Consider the following 13098-nt stretch of genomic DNA (forward strand, 5'->3'; position numbering starts at 1 on the left):
GGCTTGAAAAGGCTATTTTGTTCTGTTTTGTTCTTACCACAGCAAATTAAAATTGCACGCAGACCTTTCTGAGATGTCATTCTTCAGTAAGAGCTGCATTGATGACAAATAATATGTATAAGGTTTTAGAAAGATAAATAATAACATCTTAAAAAGGTCTTTCCTTGGCACGGTCAGTTCTTAAGGATTTGTAGAGTCTGAATAAAAAGCCCTCAAAGAAAGTCTCTAAGGTGTCTCTTTATAGCACCTGTCACATAAAGACTTGTCAAGCATATGTTTCTCAAGCCTATGTTAATCGCTTTGTAACTCATCCCCTAACCCAGCTGGGGCACTGTAGCACCTTTTAACAGCCTCTCACTGACATCACAGGAGGTTGTTCTGTTCTTGGCATGTTGGGCAGCCCAGAGAGTACAATCTTCCCAATGCATTCTTCCCAGGGCAGGGTTGAGGTAGTTAAACTCATGTGATTTCCCAGGACTTACACTATCAGAGACAAAATTTGTGCCTCTAATTCCCAACAAGCCACACTATAAATGTACTGGGGTGAGTCAAATTAATTATGAAAATAAACACACTTGGGGAAACTGAACATTGAAATTGGGTAACAGAATATTTATATTTAATGGAGGTGTCTGTGAATTATGCATTATGCACTAACATTATTTGGAAGTATCTGCTTTCAGTTTTTTTTAATGGAAATGTGATACTTACTGGTCAGAAATCCCATCTGCAAAGTGTCTAATCATCTATTTCTTTAATTAATTAAGACCATTACAGTCTTACATAAAAAATTTGTTAGAAACAGAACACAATATTTGCAAAGAAGTTGATGCAAACCTGCTTTATAGAGAATAGCTTCCAATAGTTTTAGTGCAAATAGTAATTATACAGGGAAAATAAGGATGACTCTGATACCTAATCTGGACTCCAGAGGATTGATAATGGGAAAAACAAAACAATACTAAAAATTTGTTCACAGAAGTAGTAGTATTTTGGATATAGGATTACCTATACTTTATCAGAAATGATCACTGCATTATTTTCTTAACTTTCTTTTATAGCTAGATAAGAATATTTTGAGAGAAGTAATAGGGAATTACATTAATTTTTTTTTAATTTTTTAAACCCTTAACTTCTGTGAATTGACTTATAGGTGAAAGATTGGTAAGGGTAGGCAATGGGGGTCAAGTGACTTGCCCAGGGTCACACAGCTGAGAAGTGTCTGAGGCCAGATTTGAACCTAGGACCTCCTGTCTCTAGGCCTGACTCTCAATCCACCGAGCTACCCAGCTACCCCCTAAATCAATTTTTTAAAAAAGAAAAGCTACCAATCAAACTATTTTTTAAAAATAAAATTACATACCTTCATCACAAGCATTATTACAATAATAATAACAACATAATCTTCTGACAACACAATGCTTATGCCCTGTATAAAGTATGTTCTTTGCTCCTCTCTGTGATTTTTTTTAATTCTTGAAAAACTACAACTCAATATTGCATTAATCAATTACTTCTCATGTCTAATCTGTGAAAAACTGAAGTGAAACAAACATTTACTTTTTTAAAAATTGAAAGTAACTTTTGGCTTCTATCCAGGCATATAAACAAATAAAATGGGACTAGTTTGTCTCTCTTAAACCAAATTCCCTTTAGAATAACATGATGTGTATGAACTATAAGAATGTTTTGACAGTTGGTTATAGTCAATTCTGTATTTAGGGAACACTTTTCATCACTTTTTGGGACTGTATTATGCTAGGGTAGTGTTTTCTCTTTCATCATGGATTTATCTTAGATATATGAATGAAATTAAAGTAATTGGGCTGAGTTTTTCTTCTACATTATATGTTCATTTTCACCTTGAAATTGGTGAGCATCAGAGGACCCAGTTCAATCTGTTATTTCCAGAAACATCATCTCTCAGCACCCAGGATATTTGCTGAATTGTGAAAGTGTTTTTTTTTCATTGGGGATTATGGACTTGAAAATGCCAATTATTTATAAATAGGAAAGAAGAAAACTAACTAAGGCAGAGCCACATATTATTTAAAGAAATGAATCCTCTTTAACTGTTGAAATGCAAAGAAAGATATAGCTGAGGTATGAATTTATTAAATTCAGTGCTTCAGTTTAAGTGGAATTTATTATGTGCTCACATGAAAAACATTATCTCTTTAACTTTATGGATTCAAGGATGAAGAATTTCGACAAACTATTCTTCCTTCAAATCAGGTTATGGCATGAAGAGTATACACAATTTTCTCATTGCTCTCATACAATTAGAAAAATTAATTCTTTGTCCCCTAATATTAATATTTAAACATCTGTATATTACAGAATGATATATTATCTTTGTCAATATGCTATTGTATAGGGGGCAGCTGGGTATCTCAGTGGATTGAGAGCCAGGCCTAGAGACACTTCCCAGCTGTGTGACCCTGGGCAAGTCACTTGACCCCCATTGCCCACCCTTACCACTCTTCCACCTAGGAGCCAATACACAGAATCTAAGGGTTAAAAAATGTGCTATTGTATATATCACAATATGGTGAACATGGAAATATATATGGTATAAAAACACATGTACAACCTATGTGATATTAGCTATCATCTTGGGAATGGGGAAAGATGGGAGGGAAGGATAGCACATTAGATGAAAAATGTTGGAAATTGAACTCATGCATAATAGGGAAAGAAAAAATATAATTCTAGTATAGGTTTCTCACCAGTGCAAGATATTAGTGAGGCTTCCTACCAATGCAAGCCAGCAGGGAGACAACCTACTGGTGTAAATCAATAGTTAAATGCTAAGGTGTGGTGCACACCAGAAGCAAAGCCCCACAACTCAGCACAAGAAAAAAAATAAATCACAAAATAAGCATAAAAATGAACAAAAAAAATACTATAGTACAGGGAAGTTCAATAAGAAGACAATATGGGAAAGATAGTTACATATGAAACATTGATAAAAATTATAAAATTGATCTCAGGCACCCAAAAATATAATAACTCAAAAAGGACTTCAAAAAATTAAGTAAGAGATTTAGAAGAAAAATTGAGGGAAAATGACAGTAATGCAGGAAAAGGATTAAAAAAAGAATCAACAGATAAATGAAAGAAGCATAAAAAATGGGAAAATATATTCAAAAAATTTTCAAGGAAACCAATTGAAAAAGTAGAATTGGCCAAATGGAAAAGGAGGTAAAAAAAGTCAATGAAGAAAACAAAATTTTAAAAAGCAGAATTGCCTAATGGTAAAAGAGATACATAAGCTCACTAAAGAAAATAATTGTCTAAAAACTAGAGTTAGACTAGTAGAATTTAATGACTCCATGAGGCTTCAAGAAATAATCAAACAAAAACAAAGAAATAAAAAATAAGTAGAAAATATGAAATTTCTCATTGGAAAAAATTGACCTGGAAAATTAATTTAGAGAATTCATTTAAGAATTATTGAATTTCCTGAAACAAAGAGCAAAAAAAGGACCTGGATATTATACTAAGAAAAATTATTGAGGAAAACTGTACAGCTGTGCTAGAAATCAGAGGGCAAAATAGAAATGGAAATAATCAACTGATTATCTCTTAAAAAAGATTCCAACATGAGAATTCCAAGAAATATTATAGCCAAATTTCAGAGCTCCCAGACCAAAATGAAAAAGATTTCAAGCAATCAGAAAGAAATAGTTCTTATTTCATGGAACCACAATCAGGATTACACAGGATTTGGCACCTTCCACTTTAATGATCAAAGGGCTTAGAATATATCACAGGAGACAAAAGAACTAGGATTACAATTTAAAATTATCTACTCAGCAAAACTCAGTATAATACTTAAAGGGTGGAAATGGATATTTAATGAAATTAAGAACTTTAAGCAATTCCTAATATAAAGAGCAGAATTTCATAGAAAATTTGACAAACAGAAAACTAAAGAGAGACATAAAAAGGTAAAATGAAAGAGAAAATTTAAGGATTCAACAAAGTTAAATTGTTAAACTGTCTGTAATCTTATGTGAGAAGACCATACTTGTAACTTATCTTTATCAATGTTAGTGAAATTTGTAGGAATATACATAGAGGGTGTGGATGTGAATTGTCTGCAACAGGAAGATATCCAAAAAAATAAAATTTAAGGGAAAGAAAAGAATACAACACCAAGAGAAGGGGATGGGAGAAATAAAATGGGATTAATTATCTCACCTAAAAAAGGCTCAAAAGGACTGTTAGATAGGAAATCAAGATAAGTGGTGGGGACAAACTCTTGAACTTTACTCTCATTGTACTTGGATCAAAGGAGGAATAAAATGTACATTCAATGACATATATACATCTATAGTACCAGAAAAGGAAATAAAAAGTGATGTACAAAGTGGAAATGGGGAGAATTATAGAAGGGAAGATGGATTAAGAAAGATGATGATTAGAAGTAAAATACCTGTGAAGAGGGATAAGGTGAAAGAAAGAGAGAAAAATAAGTAGAAGGAATCTAGGGTGCAGGAAAATTCACAGTTAATTATCATGATTTTAAATATGACTGAGATGACCTCACTCATAAAATAGTCCTGGGTAGCAGAATAGATTCAAAATCAGAATCCTAAAATATGTTGTTTACAAGAAACATTTAAGCACAGTGAGACAAACAGAATGAAGGTAAATGGAAAAAGCAAAATCTATTATGCTTCAGCTAATGTAAAAAAAAAAAACAAGGATAGCAATCATGATCTCAGACAAAGTTAAATTAAAGTACAGATAATTTAAAAAGATAAGGAAGGAAATTATAGCTTGCTAAAAGTTTCCATAGACAATGAAGTAATAACAATACTACACATATATGTACCAAGTGGTACAGCAGTCAAATTTTTAAAGGAGAAATTAAGCTCACTGTAGGAGGAAATAGATAGTAAACCAATAGTAGTGGGGCACCGCCACTTTCTCCTCTCAGAAATAGATAAATCTAACCAAAAAACAAGAAGAAAAAATTAAAGAAGTGAATAGAAATTTTAAAAAGTTTGCTATGATAGACCTTTGGAGAAATTGGAAGAGAAAAGAATATGCTTCTTTTTTTAGCAATGCATGGTAGCAATGCAAAAACTGATCATGTATTAGGGCATAAAAACTCAAAATCAAATATAGAAAGGCAGAAATATTAAATATATTCTTTTTTAAATCATTAAATGCAATAAAATTAATATAAATAAAGGTCCATGGAAAGAGAAATTAAGATTTAATTGGCAACTCACTAGTCAAATTCTGAAGAAAAAGTGAGTCATAGAACAAATCATAGAATCAATAATAATTTTATTAAGGAGAAAGACAACAATAAGACTATAAATCAAATATATATGGAATACAGCTAAAGCAGTGCTTAGGGGAAAATTTATATCCCTAACTGCTTACATTAATAAATAGAGAAAGACCAGATTAATGAAATGGGCATACAACTAAAAATAACCAAGAAAAAGAAAAAAATTAAAATCTTCAATCAAACACCAACATGGAAATCCTGGAAGTCAAAGGTGAAATTAATAAAATAGAAAGAAATAAAACTATTGAATTAATAAGTAAAATAGAAGCTGGTTTTATGGGGAAAAACAATGAAATATATAAACCACTGGCTATATTTTTTAAAAAGGAAAGAAGAAATTCAAATTGACAGTATTAAAACTGAAAAGGGTGAATGTACCATCAATGAAGAGGAAATCAAAGTAATTATTAAGAGCAATTTTACTCAATTATATGCCAAAATATGACAACATTAGATGGATGGATATTTTAAAAATACATAAATTGCCTAAGTCAACAGAGAGGAAATAGTATTCTTAAACAATCACATTCAAAAAGAGAAATTGAGCAATGTCATCATCAAGCACTAAGAAAAAATCCTAGTGCTAGATGGATTCACAAATGAATTCTACGAAACGTTTGAAGAACAATTCATCCCAACACTGTACAAAATATTTGGAAAAGTAGCCAAAGAAGTTATCCTACCAAGCTCATTTTACAACAAAAGCGTTGTACCAATACCTAAACCAAGAAGAGTGAAAAAAGAGAAAGAGCACTATAAGCCAATCTCATTATTAAATATTGATGCAAAATTTTTAAATAAAATACTAGCAAGGATATTACAGCAATATATCACAAAGATTATACATTATGACCAGATGTTATTCATGGCAGGAAAGTAGGGCTGGTTCAATATTAGGAAAACCATGATCATAATTGACTCCATCAGTAAGAGAAATCATATTATCTCAATAGATGCAGAAAATGCTTTCGAAAAATACAATATCCATTGCTATTAAAAAAAACAAAACAGAAAGAGGGCAGCTGGGTAGCTCAGTAGAGAGAAAGCCCAGCCTTGAGATGGGAGGTTCTAGGTTCAAATCTGGCCTCAGACTGTGTGACCTTGAGCAAGTCACTTCACCCCCATTGCCTAGCCCTTACCACTTTTCTGTCTTGGAACCAATACCCAGTATTGATTCCAAGATGGAAGGTTAGGCTTTTTAAAAAAATTAAAAAAAACACCAGAAAGCATAGGAATTAATGGAGCTTTCACGAATGAAGCAAGGATGCCCATTCTCACCCATATTATTCTGTATTGTACTAAAAATGTTAGCTATAGCAATGAGAAGAAAATTGGAATTAAAATAATTAGAATAGGCAATGAAGATGTAAAACAATCATTTTTTGCAGATGATATTATATACATAGAGAATTCTAGAAATTAAATTAAAAAGCTAGTTGAAATAATTAATAACTTTAGCAATCATGCAGGATATAAGATAAATCCACATAAATCATAAATCACCAGCATTTTTGTATTGCCAAAACAGCCCAGAGATGAAAGATAGAAAAATAAAATATACTTAAATTAACTATAAATAATATAACATTCTTGGGTATTTATCTGTCAAGGATAATTATATGATTACAAAAGGAAATTATATGATTACAAAAACAACACACTTTTCCCCAAAATAAAGTCTGATCTAAAAAATTGAAAAAAATATTAATTGCTTATTGGCTGGTCAAGTCAATATAATAAACATGATAATCCTACCTAAATCAATATACTTCATCAATTACATACTAAGAAAATTGCCCAAAATGTTTTAAAGACCTAGAAAAAAAACAATGCAATTCAGATGGAAGAACAAAAGGTCAAGAATATCAAGAGTATCAATGAATAAAATGTTAAAGGAGGTGGCACAAGAATATTACAAAGCTGTAACATTGTAAGCAATCTTGCACTAGTTAAGGAACATTTTGGTAGATTAATAGAATAGAATAACTACACAATGTACAATAGCAAATGACCATAGTTATTTAGTATTTGATAAACCCAAAGATCTTAATTTTGGGGACAAGAAATCAATCTGCTGAAAAAACTGGAAAAAGGTATGGCAGAGACTGTGTATAGACTAAAACATCATACCTTTTACCAAAATAAGGTTAAAATGGACACATGATTTAGACATAAAGAGTACCACCATTAGCATATTATAGAACCATAGAATAGTCTACCTGTGAAATTTATGGATAAGGGAATAATTTATGACGACAGGAGAAAGAAAGCATTATAGAATGTAAAATAGATAACTTTGATAATATTAATAATTATATTATTTAATATTATATTACTTATTTAATATATTGCATTAATAATATAATAAATAAATATACAGATAAAATAAAACAATAATATACAATAATATATTATGATATATTATATGCATTGTATATAATACATAATGATATAAATATATAAACAAATGTAAAAATAAAATAAAATTATAAAAAGAATAAAATTATATTATAGTATATATACTAATAATACAATAATAATACAATAAAATAAAATAATATAATAATAAACATACATCATATAATATATAAGCATATGCATAAAATATATCATAAAACATCATATTTATGTGGAAATATATTTATATACATATAGATATATTTGTACAAATAAATATATAAAAGAATAAATATATTAAAATAGAATAAATAAAATAGAATAAATAGAATACATATATGTAATAAATATATAAATGTAATGAAATTAATGTAAAATAAATAATACAATATATTACATAATATATTTAACAGATTAATTGTTATTAATAATAATGATAATATTAAAGTAAAATTATTTTGCACAAACAAAACAAATACATCCAATATTAGCAGAAAAGGAGAAAGGAAATTTTTTCAGCAAGTATCTCTGATAAAGGTCTTATTTCTCAAATATATAGAAAACTATGTTAAATTTGTAAGAACCTTAATCATTCCCCAATTGATAAATTGTCAAAAGATATAAATAGGCAGTTTTCCAAAGCTATATATAATCATGTGAAAATAGTCTATATGACTCTAGATTAGAAAAATGCAAAATAAAACAACTTCAAGGTACCATGTCACACATATCATATTGGCAAACAAAACAGAAAAAGAAAATAATAAATGCTGAAGGCGATGTGGCAAAACCTGGACAATAATGCACTGCTGATAGAATTGAGAACTTATCTAACTATTCTGGAAAATTATTTGGAATTAAGTCCAGAATGTTTTAAAAGTTCATAATATTTGATCCAGCAATACCACTACTAGGTCTGTATCCCATAAAATATTTTTTTTAAAAGGGAAAAGCACCTGTTTGTAGAAAAATATTTATAGTACCTATTTTTGTGTTGCAAAATAATTCAAAACTGAAGTGATGTCCATCAGTTGGTGAATGGTTGAACAAGGTATGGTATATGATTTTAATAGAATACTACTGTGCTATAAGAAATAATCAGGCAGATGATTTAAAGAAAAATCTGGAAAGACCTACATGAATTGATGCAAAGTGAAGTGAGCAGAACCAGAAAACACTGTACACAGTAACAGCACTATTATATGATGAACATTTATGAGTGACTTAACTATTCCTAATAATACTATGATCCAAGAAAGTCCTCACAGACTCATTGTCAAAAATGCAATCCACCTCCAGAAAAAGAACTAATAGAGTCTAAATATAGACAAAAACATACATTTCACTTCATATCTTCTATTTTTCTTTTGTTGGTTTGAGTCCTCTTTCACAAAGTGATTAATATGAAAAGATATTCTACTCTATTACACATTTAAAATCTATATGAGATCACTTGCTGTCTTAGGGAGAGGGGCAGGCAGAGAAAAAAGGAAGATGAGGATTTGACAAAAAAGTTAAAATTTGTTTCATATAATAACATGAAAGGGGAAAATTAAGATATTAAAAAAAAGTACTCTATTTTACATGATAGCCAATACCTTAAACAGAGAAGGACTTAGGAAACAGTCCTAAGTAGAAGCAGGCAATGGATTGTAATAAACTTCTTATTATGAGTTTACCCTTTGTTGTTAGTCTTTATTTTAGTGATACATATTTATCAACAAGATTATGTTTGTCAAATGTGCATCACACTTATAATTTATAGGCTTCTTTTAAAAAATGTATTGATATATTTTGTTTTTACATCCCCAGAATTTATCTCAGTATCTTCTATCACAGAGAGCCAAATCATTTATCAAATAATATTTTTAAGCAGTGAAGTAAAGAGTGAAGATAAACAACTCAATAAAGTCAGTTAATACATCAAAAATACTTAAGCAATGTACTATCTATGTGGAACTCTCACTTCACTGCCAAGGCATGTGTGCCTTCTCATATCTCTTCTTTAGTACCGTGCTTATTCTTCTTGTAAGAGAGAGAAGACAGGTAATAGTTTTTGCAAAAATCTGGTGCAAGACTTTGCAGAAGAGGGCTGGCGCATGTACGGAACTAAAAAGAGAGATTCCAGGGTCTGAGGGAGATATAAAAGAAAACTCACAAAAACAGTTAGGGGGAGTGTTCCTGTCTCTTCAAGAAGTTCAAAGGGAGCCCTTCCTGCCATTGTTTTGATCAAGAAGAAAGTTACCTGACTTTCTTTGGAAGCCATTGGTTCCTGTTTTTTGTCATCTAGCCACCCAGCCATTGAAGCCTCGAGTGAGATATCCCGTCCACATTGTCTTCACTGTAATTATCAATTTATTCCTGAAATCTGGTGTTATAAGGGATTTTTGTACCAACAAAGAAGAAGCTTACCAGAGCCCAATGACTTGTTTGTGAGAGTGAGGCCATGGCCATTTTGGCTTGGGCCCAAGATGGTGAATTCCTCAGTTAACTCACCCTATCAGCTACTGATGAACTATAACTCTTCAAACATTAAATTTGAGGACCAGATAGATCAGGAAGTTATATAGGGGGTGTCAAGCAATCAGAGAATGTAACTGGGGTAGCCATCAAGATCAAGAAGAAGACTCCGTGAGGGGTCTATAGAATGGTGGGAGGAGATTTGGAGGGAAAGATTAGAGTCACCATTGTCCTGGTCCTACACCCCATTCTGAGTTAAATAATAAATCAATTTACTCTATTATATCATCAAGAAGCAGTCAGACTTTGTTACAAACCATCATACTACAAGTGAGGCCTACCATCTTGGCCTACTGCCTATTACCACTTAAAACCTGGTTCAGCACTAGTTCAAACCTGTTTAGACAAATAATTTACTTATTTCATTCTTCATGATTTTACAATATTTACTTTTAATTGCTTTGTAGTCATTTTTTCCATTAGTACTCACCATGTATACTGTTTTCTTATCTGTTTACTTAAATAACATCAGATAGTATCAATATTTCTACTAGTCTTTAAAGATTCATTTTATTTGTCATTCAAGGGGAGAAATAATAGAAAAGGGTGCACTTTCCTTATCATCACCTGCAACAACAGCTGTCCCACTCCCACAGCTCTCACAGACATCACCTAGGGAAGCAACTGCTGTGAAGAAGCCACCAAGCATCTCAATCAGTTCTACTCATTACTACACATAGGGCAGACAAGTTACCCTTGTTGAAGCAGCAAAAGAACCTGAGGGGATAACAGGATATGGAATGTGCCAGAAAAATCAGACCACTTTGACAAACTTTTCCCCTTAGACCCTCATAGGGCAGCCTAGGAACATTAATTCAAGAGCTTTTTAAAAAGCAGTGAGCCCTCCAAATTACTAGATCTTCTTCCAGCCTAGCCTCCACAAATATCAATGAGCAGAGATATCATTGTGAAAAACCTTCCTTATCACCATCACCAAATAATGAAGAAATGCCACCAAAAGGCAAGTAAATAAAATAACCTATTAAAGAAGTAATCCTTTCCCTCATTCTTAAGACCATCTTTTCTTCTTCCAGGCCAGCCCTTCGAGATATCAACTGGAGAAGCAATTGTTCTAAAAAAATGGATCAACCATGTCTACCAACTCTCACCCTGCTGCCATACATAAGGTAGGCAGCCAGCCTAAGTGAAGTAGCAAAGGAACATGAAGGAGAGACAAGAACTGATATTTTCAGTCAAGACAAACTATCACCACTATCTTGATAACCATATCTCCTCAGAATGTTGAGGATAGTCTAAGACATTGTGTTCATGAGTTCAGGAAATAGTGACACTAAAACTTACTTCAAAGAAAATTCATTAACATTTCTTTTGCATCACTGAATTTTGAGATTGACAAAACTTTTCAATCTGATTTGCAGATGAAATATTCCATATTTATTTTCTTTCCCATTAGAAAATGAGTACCTTGGTAGTAGTGATTATTTTCTACTTAGCACAGTGTGTTTCAGATAAGTAATTAATAAATGCTTCATTCATTCCAACAGTGTAATAATTTTCAATTATATTTATGTCTTACAAAGTATTTAGCCATCTGTTCCCCAGTGAATGGAGATCTACTTTGTTTCTAATACTTCTTTACAACAAAAAGTACTGCATTTGAAGAAATCTTGCCCTATGATAATCTATCCTCTCATGGAGAAAGGACAAGAAAACATTACTATCTTTGCCCATGGACTGATAAAAAGAAGACATAGTTATATATAGTCAAAAGGTGGCTTCCTTAATGGGGGAATGGAAGGAAGTGAGTTGCTTGGGTATTTTAACATAATGAATAAGTACTTTTCAATTATAAAAATGAATATGATGGTTCCGGGTTAAGATGGTGGCAGAGTAAGAAGCAGCTCTTCACCTCTCCTGACCGAAACACACAAAACTCCTCAAGGGGACATAAAAAAAAGTCCAGACGAACAGAGGAACCCCACAACAGGGCACAGCGTGGAAGGTACATGGAATTGAGGCATTTCCATGCTATAAAGGGGTGAAACAGCTCTCACTAAATCACGGGCTGAGCAACCACCCCACCCCCACCCCATCCACACACACCTATAGCTCCGAAGCCAGCTAAAAATGAAATAGAGCAAGTTTGGGGCACCCATCAAGTCATTGGCAGCTCAGGGGCCTGTTCCTGAGAGCAGCAAGACTTAGGACCCCAAAAAGCTAATGAACGCACACAAAATCTGAACGAGGGAGCAGGACAACGAGAGCAGACGCAGGGCACAGAGCACGGGCTCAGAGTGCAGGCACGGGCAGAGTCATGGGTGGAGGCAGACACAGCCAGGAGCTAAAGCTCTGAAACTCTGAGTGGGGAACCAGTGCAGACAGGTATATGCCTGTGGAAGCAGCGCCCTGAGACTTTTAAAGAAACCTCCAGCAGAGGATCAAGCAAGTGGGTCCACCAGGGGGCTTGACCTTGGAAAAAACCAGAACTCAGACCTCAGGAGCCAAAAGACCTCGGACAGACCCTGAGCGTGAGGATAAACCTGAGAAGCTGCTGGGCTAATGATGGCTACCCAGTCTCAGGAAACTCAGAAGAAAAAGATTAACAACAAGAAAAAAAAGTCTTTAACCCTCGACAACTTTTACACAGAGAAAATCCAGACAACCCAGCAAACAGAGGAGGAGAACAAACAAGCATCTGGACCCTCCTCAAATATGGAAAACTCCTCACGAGCTATGGAAGAGTTCAAAACTGAGATTTTGAGGAAAATGGAAGAGCTCTGGCAAGAAAATAACAGTTTAAAAGGTAGAATCTTGCAATTGGAAAGTGAGGCTCAGAAACCAAATGAACTGATAAGCAAATTGAACACCAGAAACGACCAGATTGAAAAGGAATACCAGAAGATTATGGC

Source organism: Gracilinanus agilis, chromosome 4 (assembly GCF_016433145.1).
Source record: "Gracilinanus agilis isolate LMUSP501 chromosome 4, AgileGrace, whole genome shotgun sequence".
Classification (NCBI taxonomy): Eukaryota; Metazoa; Chordata; class Mammalia; order Didelphimorphia; family Didelphidae; genus Gracilinanus; species Gracilinanus agilis.